Consider the following 17177-nt stretch of genomic DNA (forward strand, 5'->3'; position numbering starts at 1 on the left):
TCGGGCATGGATGTGTGTGACGTCCTTAGGTTAGTTAGGTTCAAGTTTGTTGTAAGTCTAGGGGACTGATGACTTCGGATGTTAAGTCCCACAGTGCTTAGAGCCATTTGAACCATTTTTAAAGCTTATCATTGATATCCTCTCACCTTGAATTTTGAACCCAGCCTTCACATTACTTTTATTTCCCTCATTGATTCTTCGCTGCGTACATTGAACTGTAGGGGCGAAAGGCTGAGTCCCGGTCTTACACCCTCTTTAACCCGAGCACTTCGTTTTTGGTCTTCCACTGTTATTGTCTCTTGTCTCTTATTCTTGTCAGCAACTTGGGTGCATGAGTTCTTGAGCTGATTATGGGATTAGTCTCGCACTTGTCGGCTCTTGCAATTTTCGGAATTGTGTCGATGATATTTCTCCGAAAGTCTGATGTATGTCGGTAGCTTCATACATTCTTCACATCAAAGTGAATATTCGTTTTGTTGCGACTTCCCAACCCCCCCCCCCCCCTATGATATCAGAAATTCCGATGGAATGTGCATAAATGCGAGCTAATGCTCGTAACAGAAGCAAATCAGTGAGAAACGTTTGGCGCCTCACAGGTTTTAATATGAAGGGGTAATAGACAGATGGTGCAGTGAACACAAACTACACATAAACATAGCAAAGACAGAAATGGTAATTTTCAGAAAAGGAGGCAAAACACCCAAGAATGCGGAAATCAGTATCAGAGGACAAAAAATAAAAATCTCATCAGACTTTAAATACCTATGAGTGACATTGCAACCAACAGCCAAATGCTTCACAAAACATACAACAGAACGTGCAGCCCAAGTAATAATAGCAATACAGGACATCAAAAACATCTGCCTACTCAGTCTAGAAACGGCCATGAAATTATTCAACGCAAAAATCTTGCCAATCCTGGCCTACGAGATGGAGGTTATATGGGACCACCTGACAGAAAAAAATCTAGAAACACTAGAAAAGGTAAAATCGACCTATCTAAAAAGAGCACTAGGTCTCTCAAAGACAACAAGATCTAGACTAGTGTACCTGCTAGCGAGAGAGACATTCCTAATTGAAGACATCAGACTTCGATATATGATGCCACACACCAGGGCTTCCAGAAAGCAACTGAAGATCATGGAGGACAAACGAGAAAAAATATGGCCGGAGTTTTACGGCACCGAAGCAATGAGGAACCGTTCATGGACAGCACCAAACTTCGAACAGCGACATGTTGTAACTAGACTTTCTACTCACGGCTTTCATCATCTAATCTGCAAAAACAAAACTTATCACGACCCAACCGCAACATGTGTATGTGAACTGTGTAACAAAGCCTGTGAACGATATCACATAGAACTGTGCAGTAAAAGAGTGAAATCGTTAAATGAATATGCAAAAATGTAAAATGTAAATGTAAAATGTTAAGCAAAGTAACTGTATATGGCTATTTGGCTGCAATTTTATTAAATAAATAGTAAGAGGCCAAATGAAATGCGACGAACTCACTTGCAGCGGAGGCAAATTGAATACTTTGGATTGTCTTCTATTGAAAACGTAGTGTATCCTTAAAGAAAATCGGCGACAGCATGGTGGCGTGCCCGATACTAGAGTGCTGCTCCAGCGTTCTGAGTCCCTGTAACTTAGGCATGACAACAGCCATTGAACGAATTCAGAAGCGCTTGTGCGATAATGGTGATCAGCAAACTTAAATGGGAACATTTTGAAGAAATGCAGAGTTGTTCTCGCGGAATTCAACTGGGCGTATTTAGAAAACTTGTATCAGACGAAGTCTGTCCACTAACTGCGCTGAAACAGTCGTATCCGCCCGGTCACTTGCTCGTATTAACGCGACCGCTTCCGGGACGGATGGTAGGACACATTCTGAGACGTCAAGGGAGCACCAGTTTATTACTGGAGGAAACTGTGGGGGGTCTGTAGATCCTCGCTATCTTCGAACGATTTCCGTGGACTGTCTCCAAACGAAAGGCTAATACTTTCGGCGTTTCGTGGTGATACAGGAGGCCTGTCTGTATTTTTTTCTTTGCTCAAACAACCTGCTTCTTCAAACTGTACTTGCCATTTGCAAACGTCTTTGTGATTTGAAGGTGCTTCATTGTATCGCTGATGAAATCTTCAGTGCACCTGATGACAAAATGACAATTGTTAAGTTAGAACAGGCACAGTGCCTTTTGTACGGGGCCCGCCACTTCCACTTATGAAGCGGAATCGAACGCATCATCGCATATCCGCCTGCTTCAGATTGACTGCGCATGCGCAACCATCGAAATTTTGTACTTTCTTTTACATTCTCTGTAATTTTTATCGACGTATCGCTATGCGTTAAATACTTACACCCCTTTTGATATCGCTATTTTATTTTGAGTTGTTCTGTATTTAAAATGGTTTGTAAGATGTAATTGTATAAATAATCAAAGAACTTGCCTCAGTTATACACAAACATGCATTCGTGAAATAATGTAAAAGCGATTCCACTCATTTTCGTAAGAATCTGTTTAAACCACAATACGAAAGAAAAGTGTAATGTACTGGTACAGATTTGTAGACATTATCGAGTGCAATCCTTTTACTAACACTGGTAACTAATACCGCCGGCAAGCAACTTGAATTGTCATGTATAATCGTTTTCCTCCTCATCCACTGATATGAATATATACCACCCCCATACCTCATGTTAGACCTCTAAATACACAGTAAATGGAGCAGACATATTCGTTGCTATTCCCAATTCAGTGTAATGTTGGAAAACGATCTTTCGTCACTGAAAAGGTTAACTGTCAAAGAAAGTACGCAACAAAGATACGATGAGGCTACAAAATGCCAATCAGTTCGGAAAAGTAATGTAATATTTTGTTAAACCACCTGACGCAGCTGAACTTACAGAGATCAATTTCTATAGTTTTTACAAATATTTGACAGAGCCACTTTCCCTACAGTGTTGCTGCAGATCTAAACACTGCCTGAAATTAGAGCAACCGGAAAGCGTTGCTACAGTAAATATTAAAGTTATGACTGATTAGGAAATGTGTGTTTGTTTGGCATTTCAATATGCTGCCACGAACGCAGTCTGCGTAAACATGATTATTACAGCATTAATAAAAAACACACGGGAAAAGGATTTCTCTGAATATGTGTTATATAGTAATTCTACTCCGGCTTCTCAGCAAACGAAAGGCAAAGCGCGCCTCAGCGACCGATAGCGCAACAGTGTGTCGTGCAGTCTCTGCACTTAGCGACAGCGTCAGTCCGGTGGGAGGCGAGCCCGTTCACACCTCTCGTCCATACTGAGTGTCAACAAGCGCACGGGTCGTACTCATTGAAGCGATGCCGCTATCGAGTGGCCCGGAGCTGATAGGGAGAGCTGTCTCGTGTCCGAAGTGAGATAGCGCAGGATTTCGGCACTGAAGGTGCGAGGCGTCGCAGGCAGCAGGCAGTTGGACGCAGGTGTTGCGGACTGCTCTCTGCCGACAGAAGCACCCGCTCCACCGGTGTCTCTCAGGTTACACTGCGTATGCGGATCTCGTCTGATGTCTAAATCCATCGCCCCAGTTCGAGCAAACAGCCGTAATAAATTGTAAGATTTCTAGTTCATTTTTGGTATTCAAGAAAAGTGATGTGAGTTTTGTGGCTTTTCTGTGTTTAATCTCCTGAACTGAAACTACTAATCTTTAAAAATCGGGTCTCTGTGTTCCGAACAATGCTGGTTGCGCAGGTTCGGAAACCGAAACTCTGTAACTGTATTTTCAAGTAACTGTGCCAAAGTAATTAGAAAATCAAACTGTAAACTAAATAAGCTTTCCTGTGAAACCACGTATTGTGCAGGAAGAGTGCTACAACGCTGACGTCACAATATGTGACTTGCGATTCCAACACACAAAGTCAAGAAAATGAAAATGCTACATATAATTACTAACTGAATGTTGAAAGAATGAATTACAAAATATTTCTCTAAAACCTCCTGTCAATTAACGTACGCACCCTGAATGGTACACACGCAAATGTAACACTGCACTGTGAGAATAAGACTGTCTGTATATGAAATGAAATCTGAACCAAATTTTGCTTACACTGGCCTAGTAATGAATTTTGAAAAAGAAAAAGCTAACTATGAAGGTCCCAACCGTAATCTGTCTGTACTGTAAAACTGGCTCTAACAAATTTCGTATAGCTTAGCTGTGGCAATGGAAACTCGGTACTGTTCGAAGTGACGAACATAAAATATGCAGGGCAGCAGCATGACGAACATAAAATATGCAGGGCAGCAGCAAGCAAGTTAAATAGGAAAGAAGACAGCTTGCGCAGCGCAATGCGAGAACGTGCAACTGTTCTAAAGATCCGTGCTGCACTTTTTAAGAAACTGTGTTCCGCTCTGTGCAGTGCACTGACACACACAACCAGAAAATGTGAAAATTCCTTCGTGAGGAGACGGTGGTGGAATATCAATTCGCGAAATGATTCAAAGTAACTTACCTTTAAAAAACTGTATAGCAAAAACAGACTCATTGTCTGACTATTACAATCATCGTTACACAATTTATCCTTTATAACAAATTTTACTCTCCCAAATAATTAATTTCTGAAAATGATAAACGAGTAGTATAACGTGTAACCTCCAAGTGGAAGCCATGTCACCGATTACTTACTCACGTCGGAACTATAAAACTGACTAACCCAAACCAATAAAGAAAAATTCCCCTAAAACCTTCCGTTATTCAAACATCATAACTACACACAAGCAAGAAATTTGACTTTACCTCATTATCTTCACTTGTCTAATTAATCTTTAGCAAATCATAGTTCACAGTTCATCCTTCTGTACGTTTGTGTCGTACCGCAACGACAATCCTACTTGCAACCAAAGATCACAGTGCTCGTATTCAGGACTTCTCTGGCGTAACATATCGTCTACAGAAAATGTATGGAGTACAAACATGAAACATCACACATCTAATGAAAATATAAAGCTCATATCTCTTTCCTTGAATACCAAAAATAAACTAGAAACCTTACAAAATGCGTAATGGAGTCAAAGCATTCACTTGTAATTACGATCCAGGTTTGCACTTGCATAAATCTCACGCCAACGTAGCGAATATGAGGACCTAATTGATTTTGTTGAGGGCAGTAACTATCTGAAAGCGTGATTCTTGCAGCTGTTTCGTTCAAACTATGAAGTTGCAACGCAGAGTTATTTGTTCGCGACTGTCGTAAAAGACAGGTGTCACTGGCTTCGTAGAAACGAATGAAGAAAAGTGTCCTGCTATAACAAAACTTTTTATTCAAACAGTTGGACGTTTGTTGACACAAAAATGAGGGAAGTTGACAGCGGTTCTGTATTGGCACTCACTGGAGAAATGAGTTAAAAGATAGTCGCACGAAACTCCAAATCGATACGAGACAGTTTCGGGAAATCTGTCTTATGAAGACATTAGGACAATTTTTCCGTGTTTCATGCGAGAATGGAGCCAATGGTAATAAAACCTTCCCTAAACGTCATTGTCGAGAAATGGAAGACCACATCATCTTTAGCAATAATTGGCACACTCCTTCAGTCACCTTTATTTTTATTTTGCCACTAGCACGCTTTTCGACGATCATTCCCTCAGCTATATGTGGCTAAGGGTACTTTTACATTGGTAACTTTGTTTGTGACAGACACATGTGTTGTCTGGCAAACAGCGCTGTGGTAGGCAGGTCGCGTGCCATCGTGCAATGGTAGATAAGAGCTGCGTTATTTACAGCACTGAAATGATTTATACATTTTTCTGTAGTTACTGTACACCTTAGAGATTATATTTGTTTTTTGCTGCCATAGCGAGCTCCATGTGTCTGTCACAACACTCTTGTCAATCTAGCAATATTTACAAGTCTCACAGGCTCTGTGTTAGCTTTCACAAAGACACTCATCATAGGGCAACAGTCACTTCGAAGGTATGAAGATATATTAATGTTATGTATTCTTATCTCGACATGGTAATACAACAATGTGAGTTATTTTAATTTAAAAAATGAAAACTTACTGGAAATCTGTAATTTGGATCCACCCACTTCGGCAATTTTATATTATTGCATCATGTAATCAATGTGACGCTGAGGCGACAAAAGTCACGGAATAGTCATATGCATCTATGCATGTGGTGGTAGTATTGTGTACACAAGGTATAAAATGGCAGCGAATTGACGGAGCTCACAGTTGTACTCAGATGATTCTTGTGCAAAAGATTCCGATGTGATTTTGGTCACACGACGGGAATTAACAGACTTTGAACGCGCAATAGTATTTAGAGCTAGACGCATGGGACATTCCACTTCCGAAATCGTTAGAGGAATTCAATATTCTGAGATCCAAAGCATCAAAAGTGTGCCGGCAATCCCAAAGTTCAGCCATTACAGGGCTATTACAAATGATTGAAGCGATTTCATAAATTCACTGTAGCTCCATTCATTGACATATGGTCACGACACACTACAGATACGTAGAAAAATTCATAAAGTTTTGTTCGTCTGAAGCCGCACTTCAGGTTTCTGCCGCCAGAGCGCTCGAGAGCGCAGTGAGACAAAATGGCGACAGGAGCCGAGAAAGCGTATGTCGTGCTTGAAATGCACTCACATCAGTCAGTCATAACAGTGCAACGACACTTCAGGACGAAGTTCAACAAAGATCCACCAACTGCTAACTCCATTCGGCGATGGTATGCGCAGTTTAAAGCTTCTGGATGCCTCTGTAAGGGGAAATGTACGGGTCGGCCTGCAGTGAGCGAAGAAACGGTTGAACGCGTGCGGGCAAGTTTCACGCGTAGCCCGCGGAAGTCGACGAATAAAGCAAGCAGGGAGCTAAACGTACCATCGCCGACGGTTTGGAAAATCTTACGGAAAAGGCTAAAGCAGAAGCCTTACCGTTTACAATTGCTACAAGCCCTGACACCCGATGACAAAGTCAAACGCTTTGAATTTTCGGCGCGGTTGCAACAGCTCATGGAAGAGGATGCGTTCAGTGCGAAACTTGTTTTCAGTGATGAAGCAACATTTTTTGTTAATGGTGAAGTGAACAGACACAATGTGCGAATCTGGGCGGTAGAGAATCCTCACGCATTCGTGCAGCAAATTCGCAATTCACCAAAAGTTAACGTGTTTTGTGCAATCTCACGCTTTAAAGTTTACGGCCGTTTTTTTCTTCTGCGATAAAAACGTTACAGGACACGTGTATCTGGACATGCTGGAAAATTGGCTCATGCCACAACTGGAGACCGACAGCGTCGACTTCATCTTTCAACAGGATGGTGCTCCACCGCACTTGCATCATGTTGTTCGGCATTTCTTAAACAGGAGATTGGAAAACCGATGGATCGGTCGTGGTGGAGATCATGATCAGCAATTCATGTCATGGCCTCCACGCTCTCCCGACTTAACCCCAAGCGATTTATTTCTGTGGGGTTATGTGAAACATTCAGTGTTTAAATCTCCTCTACCAAGAAACGTGCCAGAACTGCGAGCTCGCATCAACGATGCTTTCGAACTCACTGATGGGGACATGCTGCGCCGAGTGTGGGAGGAACTTGATTATCGGCTTGATGTCTGCCGAATCACTAAAGGGGCACATATCGAACATTTGTGAATGCCTAAAAAAACTTTTTGAGTTTTTGTATGTGTGTGCAAAGCATTGTGAAAATATTTCAAATAATAAAGTTATTGTAGAGCTGTGAAATCGCTTCAATCATTTGTAATAACCCTGTACCTCTCACCACGGACAACGCAGTGGCCGACGGTCTTCACTGAACAACCGAAAGCGGCGGCGTTTGCTTAGAGTGTTCTGTGTCAGTAGAAATCAGCACTGCGTGAAATAACCACAGAAATCAATGTGGGACGTACGGCGAACTTATCCGTTAGAACAGTGCGGTGAAATTTGGCGTTAATGGGCTATGCCATCAGACGATCGACTCCGAGTCCCCTTGGTAACAGCACGACATCGACTGCATCGCCTCTCCTGGGCTCGTGTCATGTCGGTTAGACCGAAGACGACTGGAAAATCGTGGCCTAGTCGGATGAGTCCCGACTTCAGTTGGTAACATCTGATCGTAGGTTGTCAGTGTGGTGCAGACCTCACCAAGCCATGACCCAGGTTGTCAAAAAGGCGCTGTGCCAGCTGGTGGAGGCTCCAAATGGTGTGGGCTGTGTTTATATGGAATTGACTCTGATTCTACTGAACCCATCACTGACTGGGAATGGCTATGTTCGGCTACTAGGAGACCATTTGCACCCATTCATGGACTTCGTGTTCCCAAACAACGATGGAATTTTTATGGATGAAAATACATCGTGTCACTGGGCTACAATTGTTCGCGACCGGTTTGAAAAACATTGTGGACAATTCGAGCCAATGATTTTGCCAACCAGGTCGCCCGACTTGAATCCCATCGAACATTTATGGGACATAATCGAGAGATCAGTTCGTGCACAAAATCCTGCACCGCCAGCACTTTCGGAATTGTGGACGCCTGTAGAGGCAGATGGCTCAGTATTTCTGCATAGGACTTCCATCAACTCGTTGAGTCCAAGCCGTGCCGCGTTGCTGCACTACGACGGGCAGAAGGAAGTCCCACACGACATTAGGAAGTATCCCATGAATTATGTCACCTCAGTATATTTACAAACATTATGAAGTGAAAATTAAAAGTAGAGGTAGTTTACGTAATTGTTGTTTACATTTTACTGGTACAACATAAACATGTTTGAAAATGTTTTAAAGAAATTGATTTGTGTTCGGCTTTTTCATTCAGTAGTAGTTTTCCAATCTGCTTGTTGTATAAGAAAACCTCAACGGCTTCATACAGGTCTATCTTATGGCCTCTCTATAATTTATGCACTATTTTTAGATTATTGTTCAAGCTTTCAAATTCATGTCGTGTGTCTTTGATATCTATTGCTACTACTGATCAGTCAGGTTTTGTTGTATCGGTAAACGTCGATGTGTTCTGTAAATTGGACACTGAAGTTACTTTCAGTTTCGTCTCCATCCGACACGATTACCCATAAACCGTTTCATAATGAGACTGGATATCTCGAAACCGAACACGTGAATGAATAAACTAACAATGTCTTAAATGTGGAAATTACATGTAAGTTCCGCTTTGGTGACCCAGACTTTCGTTATCAGAAAACAAGGATAATGGAATGTAGCCAAATTAAGTCGGGTGATGTTGAGGGTATTAGATTAGGAAATGAGACACTTAAAGTAGTAAAGGAGTTTTGCTATTTGGGGAGCAAAATAACTGATGATGGTCGAAGTAGAGAGGATATAAAATGTAGACTGGCAATGGCAAGGAAAGCGTTTCTGAAGAAGAGAAATTTGTTAACATCGAGTGTAGATTTAAGTGTGAGGAAGTCATTTCTGAAAGTATTTGTATGGAGTGTAGCCATGTATGGAAGTGAAACATGGACAGTAAATACTTTGGACAAGAAGAGAATAGAAGCTTTTGAAATGTGGTGCTACAGAAGAATGCTGAAGATTAGATGGGTAGATCACGTAACTAATGAGGAAGTATTGAATAGGATTGGGGAGAAGAGAAGTTTATGGCACAACTTGACCAGAAGAAGGGATCGGTTGGTAGGACATGTTCTGAGGCATCAAGGGATCACCAATTTAGTATTGGAGGGCAGCGTGGAGGGTAAAAATCGTAGGGGGAGACCAAGAGATGAATACACTAAGCAGATTCAGAAGGATGTAGGTTGCAGTAGGTACTGGGAGATGAAGATGCTTGCACAGGATAGAGTAGCATGCAGAGCTGCATCAAACCAGTCTCAGGACTGAAGACCACAACAACAACAATCTTATACGAATGACTTTCAATAAGCAGTAAAACATATTTTATTTCTCGGTCAGTTTCAACTTAAAAAATGCGAAATTTGTTGTTGGACATAGTGGAATGTTCCTGCTTCAGTCCCTGTAGTTTCATGAATTTCCACTGGTGGCGGCGCTATACCTGGCCTTCAAAGTGGAGTCTGCAACGAAGGTGTGTTCCAGGCTGAGAGCTGCACTGACTTTCTTTTGACGGAAAACAAGAGTATCGCAGATATTCATAGGCACTTTGTAGATCTGGCATTGAACAAAAGCACAGTGAGTCGTTGGGCGAGACGTCTGTCATCATTGCAACAACAAGGTCGCGATAACCTGTAGAGATCCCCCACCCTTGACCGCCGGCCGCACACAGCTGTGACTCCTGCAACGTTGGAACATGCGGACACTAACATTAGACGCGATAGAATTAACTTCTCCGTGACAAGGCCTCACACAAGTCTGCGCACCCGAGAGTAGCTCACAGAACTTCATTGGACTGTTCTTCCTTGTCCATCCTTCAGCACAGATCTCACACCTTCCGACTCCCTTCTGTTTGGCCCAACAAAGGATGCATTCCGCGGAAGCAGTACGTAATTGATTGGGGGGGGGGGGGGGTGTTATTGACGCAGCAGTACGTTGGCTTCGACGTCGACCAGTCGAGCGGTACCATGCCGACATACAGACCCTCCCAGTAATGTGGCATAAGGCCGTTTGCATTGAACGGAGATTACATTGAAACAGGGTTTCGTAGCTAAAAGGGTGGGGAATAATATGGTTTATTGGAGTCCTGAATATGACCAACTTACTTTGAACACACCTTGTAATTTCAGTACCAGAATAGAAAGGGACACGGGAAAGTTGCGAGCACGTGGATGAGAAGAAGTAAGGAAAAAATCTACACCAAATCTGTAAAAACTATCTGATCTCCTCAGAAACAGAAGAATTTCGTTTTATGGCCACTTGGTTCGGATGTACCCGGAGAAATCCACTAAAAATATTTGACAGTTTCGACAAAAATCCCAAAGCGCATATCAGTTGGTTTAGGGAAGTGAAAATGGACGTAGCAGAAATTAACATTACGAAAGCAGATTTCTAGACAAAGCAAGTTTTCAAGACGTGATTAGGAAGTTCGAAGGTTTTCAGGAAAAGGTCAGAAACTGCATCACTGTATGGACAAATGAAAGAAGGGAAAAAAAACCTTGACAGAAAGAAGAAGTACGGGAAAAACCGAAAATCAGGAAAGAAGGAAAAAATCATGAGGGAGCTGCCTCATGTGGCCCATAGGTGGCCGTAATCGAAGAATTTTTTTCTAATCCAGTCTTAACCCGGTAATACCAAAAGTAATTTCCGCATTACGCAGGAAGATGTGTATTTAAACAGGAGATCTTCAAAGTTATTTTACAAGAAATGTACCTGCCAGGCCTATATTAGAAAATGCATTGTAGCTGATTGAGTAGAGACAATAACATGAGCAATTACATTTTAATAAAAATTAGAATCTTTAATTGGACGGATGAAGAGGTAGAAGACAGGTGTTTCCCGTCATTTCACAGATAATATATGTCACTGTTTGTAAATGGAGACAAATACCTTCACCAAGTTATAGTATATCTGAATTATAAAATTTATATGAGTCATTGTAAATAATGGTTTCTCTGAGTAGGCTTACTTCTTGTCAGCAATATTCATCCTGCGTTGTTATACAAATGTGTAGCCACTTAAAACCTTAATTTAATAAACTGTAGTACTGAAGTAATATTTGAAATTTGCTCGAATATGTTGTGTCTATGTTTCAGGTCAATAACAGAGGGTTTCAGACATTTCTTCTTACCTACTGACGACGTGCGATATCTTCCAAGGACAACGATGCCAACTGACTCAACATAATTTTATGAAACTGTTGTTGATTTATTTACATAAAGAAGCCAGCTTTTGTTATTGCTGCATGTTTTTGTTGTATTATAATAAAGTCATTTTTATTTAAGAAAGCATTCCTTCCTTGCCTTGCCACAGAATGTGACTATATAAAGCCCAGATATGTCACATGCTGGTTTATTGCGTCAACGCCAATCACCGATACTCAATTACTTAGCTGGTCAAGCTTCCACGTCGACGTAATAAATGACAGATGGGGACATTTCCTCATGCAATAAAAGAGAACTTTCTTATTATTACTGTATGAAACAGAGTTATATTCCAGCATTACTGAGCTTTCGTCATAGAGTTTTATTCTGAAAAACCAATTACCCACATACATTTTCACGGTGTGATCAAACGCAACGGTTGCTCTTAATTAAGTATGATGGGGATAGTGACATCCGCTTCTTGTTTTGAGCGAAGCACAACGTGAATGCTGGCTCGGTTTGCAGTGTGGAGTACATTAAAACTAAGTCTGTCTTCATCTAGAAGGTTGGTTTGAAATCCACAGTGCTTCACTAGACAGGATCTTAGTGGAAGTGGTATTCCCTTGACTTCTTCTGATCTAAGTCCATCCACTGAACAAGGAACCCAAACTACAGCGAAACTGAACAGGTCCATAAATACAAAACATAGCGCTTCCAGAAAATTTCTTATCCGATTGAGAGTGATGCCCCCACCTTTTGGAATGGAGGTACGACAGTAAGCCGCAGGGGATACGGAAAGGGACGAAAAAACGAAGAGCGCGTACATTACACTCGTACAATAATCGCTAGGAACTGTTTTTTTTTTTTCATCTTATTTTACTTAGAATTTCGTTACTAACCTTTGCAACATTCGCTGAATATCAGACCAGCTCTGTGATCTTAGTGAGGACTTTTTAACACACTGATCTCAATATTGTCTTCTTATCCAGACGAAGTCGTCAGACGTAAGAATAACTTCTGGAGCATTGCTTGGTGGGAGTGTTGTCGGCCCGTCCCTCTTCAAAATGTACGTACACTGCGCATACAACAATCGCAACAACAAAGTCCGTTCTTAAAAATTCTTTCCTCATTTCATTTTGCGACAAGGTTTCATCTTGCAACACTGGTAAGTGTTAGAAGTACACTTCACAGATCTACAAAAATTTATACTGATGGTCACATTTTCATTGGATTATGAACGGAAGAGTATGTGTTACAATGTGTAACATTTGAAGGCACTGTTTTATCTCAAGGGCGTGCAGGCAAGGAGAGCGAGAGAGTACCAGTGTCGCTGCGATGAGGGATGACGTGGAGGGAGAACGTTCATCTGTCTCCGGTTCGGAGCTGCCAACAGACGAGTTCACGCCCATCGTACCAAACAGATGCAGTGATATAAATTTGACGCGGAAGAAACATACACACATCAAAAAAAGTTTTCCATCATCTCGGTTTCAAGAGTACCGGAACCTGTACAGAAAATTGGAATAGAGATCAACAGAAATATCATTTCCCATCCTTTTTATAGCTCATGAAAACCACATATTGCATGTTGTACCACCATATAATGAGACTTTCTAATACCCAGTAGCACGTCCTCTTGCATTGATGCATGCCTGTATTCGTCGTGGCATACTATCCACAAGTTCATCAAGTCACTGTTGGTCCAGACTGTCCCACTCCTCAACAGTGATTCGGCGTAGATCCCTCAGAGTGGTTGGCGGGTCGCGTAGTCTATAAACAGCCCTTTTCAATCCATCCCAGGCATGTTAGATAGGGTTCATGTCTGGAGAACATGCTGGCCACTCTAGTCGAGCGATGTCGTTATCCTGAAAGAAGTCATTCACAAGATGTGCACAATGGGGGCGCGAATTATCGTCCATGAAGACGAATGCCTCGCCAATATACTGCCGATATGGTTGCAATATCGGTCGGAGGATGGTATTCACGTATCGTACAGCCGTTACAGCACCTTCCATGACCAGCAGCGGCGTGCTTCGGCCTCACATAATGCCACCCCAAAACAGCAGGGAACCTCCACCTTGCTGCAGTCGCTGGACAGTGTGTCTAAGGCGTCCATCTTCACCGGGTTGCCTCCAAACACGTCTCCAACGATTGTCTGGTTGAAGGCATATGCGACACTCATCGGTGAAAAGAACATGATGCCAACTCTGAGCGGTCCATTCGGCATGTTGTTGGGCCCATGTGGTACCGTGCTGCATGGTGTCCTGGTTGCAAAGATGGACCTTGTCCTGGCCGTCGGGAGTGAAGTTGCGCATCATGCAGCCTACTGCGCACAGTTTGAGTCGTAACACGACGTCCTGTGGCTGCACGAAAAGCATTATTCAACATGGTGGCGTTGCTACCAGGGTTCCTCCGAGCCATAATCCATAGGTAGCCGTCATCCACTGCCTGAGCCATCGACCCTGTCTCTCTGTATCTCCTCCATGTCCGAACAACATCGTTTTGGTTCATTCCGAGACTCCTGGACACTTCCCTTGTTGAGAGACCATCCTGGCACAAAGTAACAATGCGGTCGCGATTGAATCGCGGTATTGACCGTCTAGGCATGGTTGAACTACAGACAAAACGAGCCGTGTACCTCCTTCCTGGTGGAATGAGTAACTCATGGGCTGTCGGACCCCCTCCGTCTAATAGACGTTGCTCTTGCATGGTTGTTTATACCTTTGAGCTGGTTTAGTGACATCTCTGAACAGTCAAAGGGACTGTGTGTCTGATACAATATCCACAATCAACGTCTATCTTCAGGAGTTCTGGGAACTAGGGTGATGCAAAACTTCTTTTGATGTGTGTAGATGCGTGATTGGGCATTATGCAGAGAGACGCTCATCTTCAAATGCGTTACTCGCACGTATAATGGAAAATGGAACCGTTTTAAAGGTGTTGTAGCACTAAACTATTAGTAGCGGAGAACGACATTTGGAAACTTATTGAGCATTTTAGGTCGTGTCAGTTTTATATAAATACACTTTTATCATTAGCTATTAATCGCTCATTTCGCTACAATTTAAATTATCAACGCTAGGCAATACACCACGACACAGCATCACTTCCGTCGCATCTCGAGTGCCACAACAGTAAGATTTTGATGATGGCGCCAACGGGAAAAAGAGGTTTATCGATACGAAATGTTCTGACTTGTTCTGACATACTACGAGAAGAACAACTAAAAATGTGCGTATTGTATTTCCCTCGGGCACTTTCCTTTCTCGGTGGCAAGGAAGCATTTCCTTTTTCGACTGACATTTTAACATAGACATGCGAAGAAAATGATTTACGCCTATTGTGTCATATTTCACACATAATTCTATGACTCAAAGCCTTCCAATAATTATCATAATTTTTGAGTTCTACAATAATAATTACTTCAACCAAATTACGCAAATCTTACATGATCTTCAGTTTGGTCATAATTCACGTGAGGAAAGAGAGCATCTATTATGCCTGTCCAAGCTGTTGCAACATCTCCAGTGCAGCCAGGAAAATTATTTGTATCTCTTATAAATTCCTATATACAAGATATTAAACAAAAAACTCCTCGACAAATGTAGTCATTCTCTAAAATGGCCAATACATGCATTTGCATGGAAATTAGGGCTCTACTCATTACAGAGATGGCCAGTTTGAAATGCGGCGCTTATTTGTAGCAAGTATTGTAAAAATAATTGTGTCGGAATACATCGTAATGAATAGAAGAAAAGGGGCGACTGCTGATAGATCGATCAGGCTGCGAGAAGTCTGAAACAAGAAGACAGCTCACACAAAGTGCTTTGAACGGGGGCTATATCGGGCGAGCGAACTATGTCGCAACTACTCGTGCGGCTAAGGGTCACAAGCACAAAAAGGGCCATAAGCTTTATAACACAAATATTTTATTGTAGACATACACGATTTGCACACACATTTGGTAATAAAACACAAATAAATCAAAGTGATGGATTAGTTTGCATGTTTTTGCAAAGATTTTCAGTTTTTGGTCGAATAGAAGAAAGTTCACAACGTAAATCACTAGCAATATTGAGTTTGCTTCTGTATTTCGTTTTCGTAGCTGCAACTGCTGAAAACGCCCTTTCCCACAAATAAGTGCTTGAAAATAGTAAATACAGTTGTAGTACTTGCTTTGCTGTCGTGGGATACACTTTCAGATACTTTACCCAAAATAATGAATTATCTGCTCAAAGTCGTATATGACTGCAGAAACGTTTTTAATTTCCAAAGCTTGTTCTGAGTGTTCCCTACAGCATATCTATGTCAATATGAAAAGCATCTGTTACCAGTTTGTAAATATTATTATCACACGAGCTGGGGAAGTTTGAATTCGTTATTTGGATACGCCAAATTATTTGATAGTTTATTCGTAGTATCAGTTTTCTTAATGACCTCCTTAACCCTTTCACATCGTCTGGCTACAACTGTGTACATTAGCTTTTACTGTGTCTTAGCTGCAACAGAAGTATTTTTTCCAATAGAAACCGGAGGTACACGTCTGTGAATGGTCAGACTTTTCATCATGCGCGGGGGCTGCCAGCTGTTGCGCATCACTATGAAAATGTTAGCAAGTCAGTGTATCAGTGCGCAGCAGCTCGTGGCCAACAGAATACACGGCTGTGATTGGTTCGTTGTATTAAACTGTATAATTGAATATCGTTATTGTTATTTTGCATGGTAATTATTGAATGGTCGTTTTACTATTTATTACGATAGAGAATATTACCTAATTAGTTACTTTACTCCATAAAACGACCCCAAGTATACATATTTTTGTATAAATCTTGCATTTAAGATAATTTAAATAATCACCTAAAAGCATTACGTCATAAAGAAACATTTTCCTCCCTCCAGAAAAAATTCAGAACTGAAAGGGATAAAGAATGCTTCTTCCAGGATTCAAAATAATTGGGGAACACAGGCTACAATTTTATGTTTCCAAAGTTTCAAGTTACCAGTAAACACTGTGATGGCAACCTGATGATAAAAAAATTGAACTCTTGGCTTTCGGAATTCCACACACTGTTCAGTTTGGTTTTATATTTCCAAAAACTGAATCACTTCATCTCTTAAGTTTAGATAATCTAGCTAACATATTTCCTTTTGAGAGCCAGCGTACTTCCGTATAAAATAGCAATTTTTTTTGTTCTGATCCCTAATCTTGACAAAGGGCCGTAAAAAGACGAGTATTTAACTCACTCAATTTAACATTATTCACAATTTTGATGAATAATTTTAAGACGTCGATGAGTTGGTCTGGAAGTGTCATAGTGTCAAGGCTTGATGGTGTATAACACAGTGAACTGACATAACATTGGCATTCTTTTCTCTCACCATCTGGACAAATCCTGCCGGCCTTTGTGGCCGAGTGGTTCTAGGCGCTTCAGTCCGGAACCGCGCTGCTGCTACGGTCGCAGGTTCGAAGCCTG

The 17177-nt window shown here is 41.6% G+C and overlaps 1 protein-coding gene across 1 annotated transcript in view; it reads left to right on the top strand.

The window, feature by feature from the left end:
* LOC126191534 (probable salivary secreted peptide) overlaps positions 1-11841 on the top strand; it is a 38177-nt gene extending 26336 nt beyond the window's left edge. The window contains exon 3 of the mRNA XM_049932438.1: positions 11656-11841. The gene's annotated coding sequence lies outside the window, so the exon portion shown is untranslated. The remainder of the gene's footprint in view (positions 1-11655) is intronic.
* Positions 11842-17177: the final 5336 nt, after the last annotated feature.

Source organism: Schistocerca cancellata, chromosome 6 (assembly GCF_023864275.1).
Source record: "Schistocerca cancellata isolate TAMUIC-IGC-003103 chromosome 6, iqSchCanc2.1, whole genome shotgun sequence".
NCBI classification, from domain to species: domain Eukaryota; kingdom Metazoa; phylum Arthropoda; class Insecta; order Orthoptera; family Acrididae; genus Schistocerca; species Schistocerca cancellata.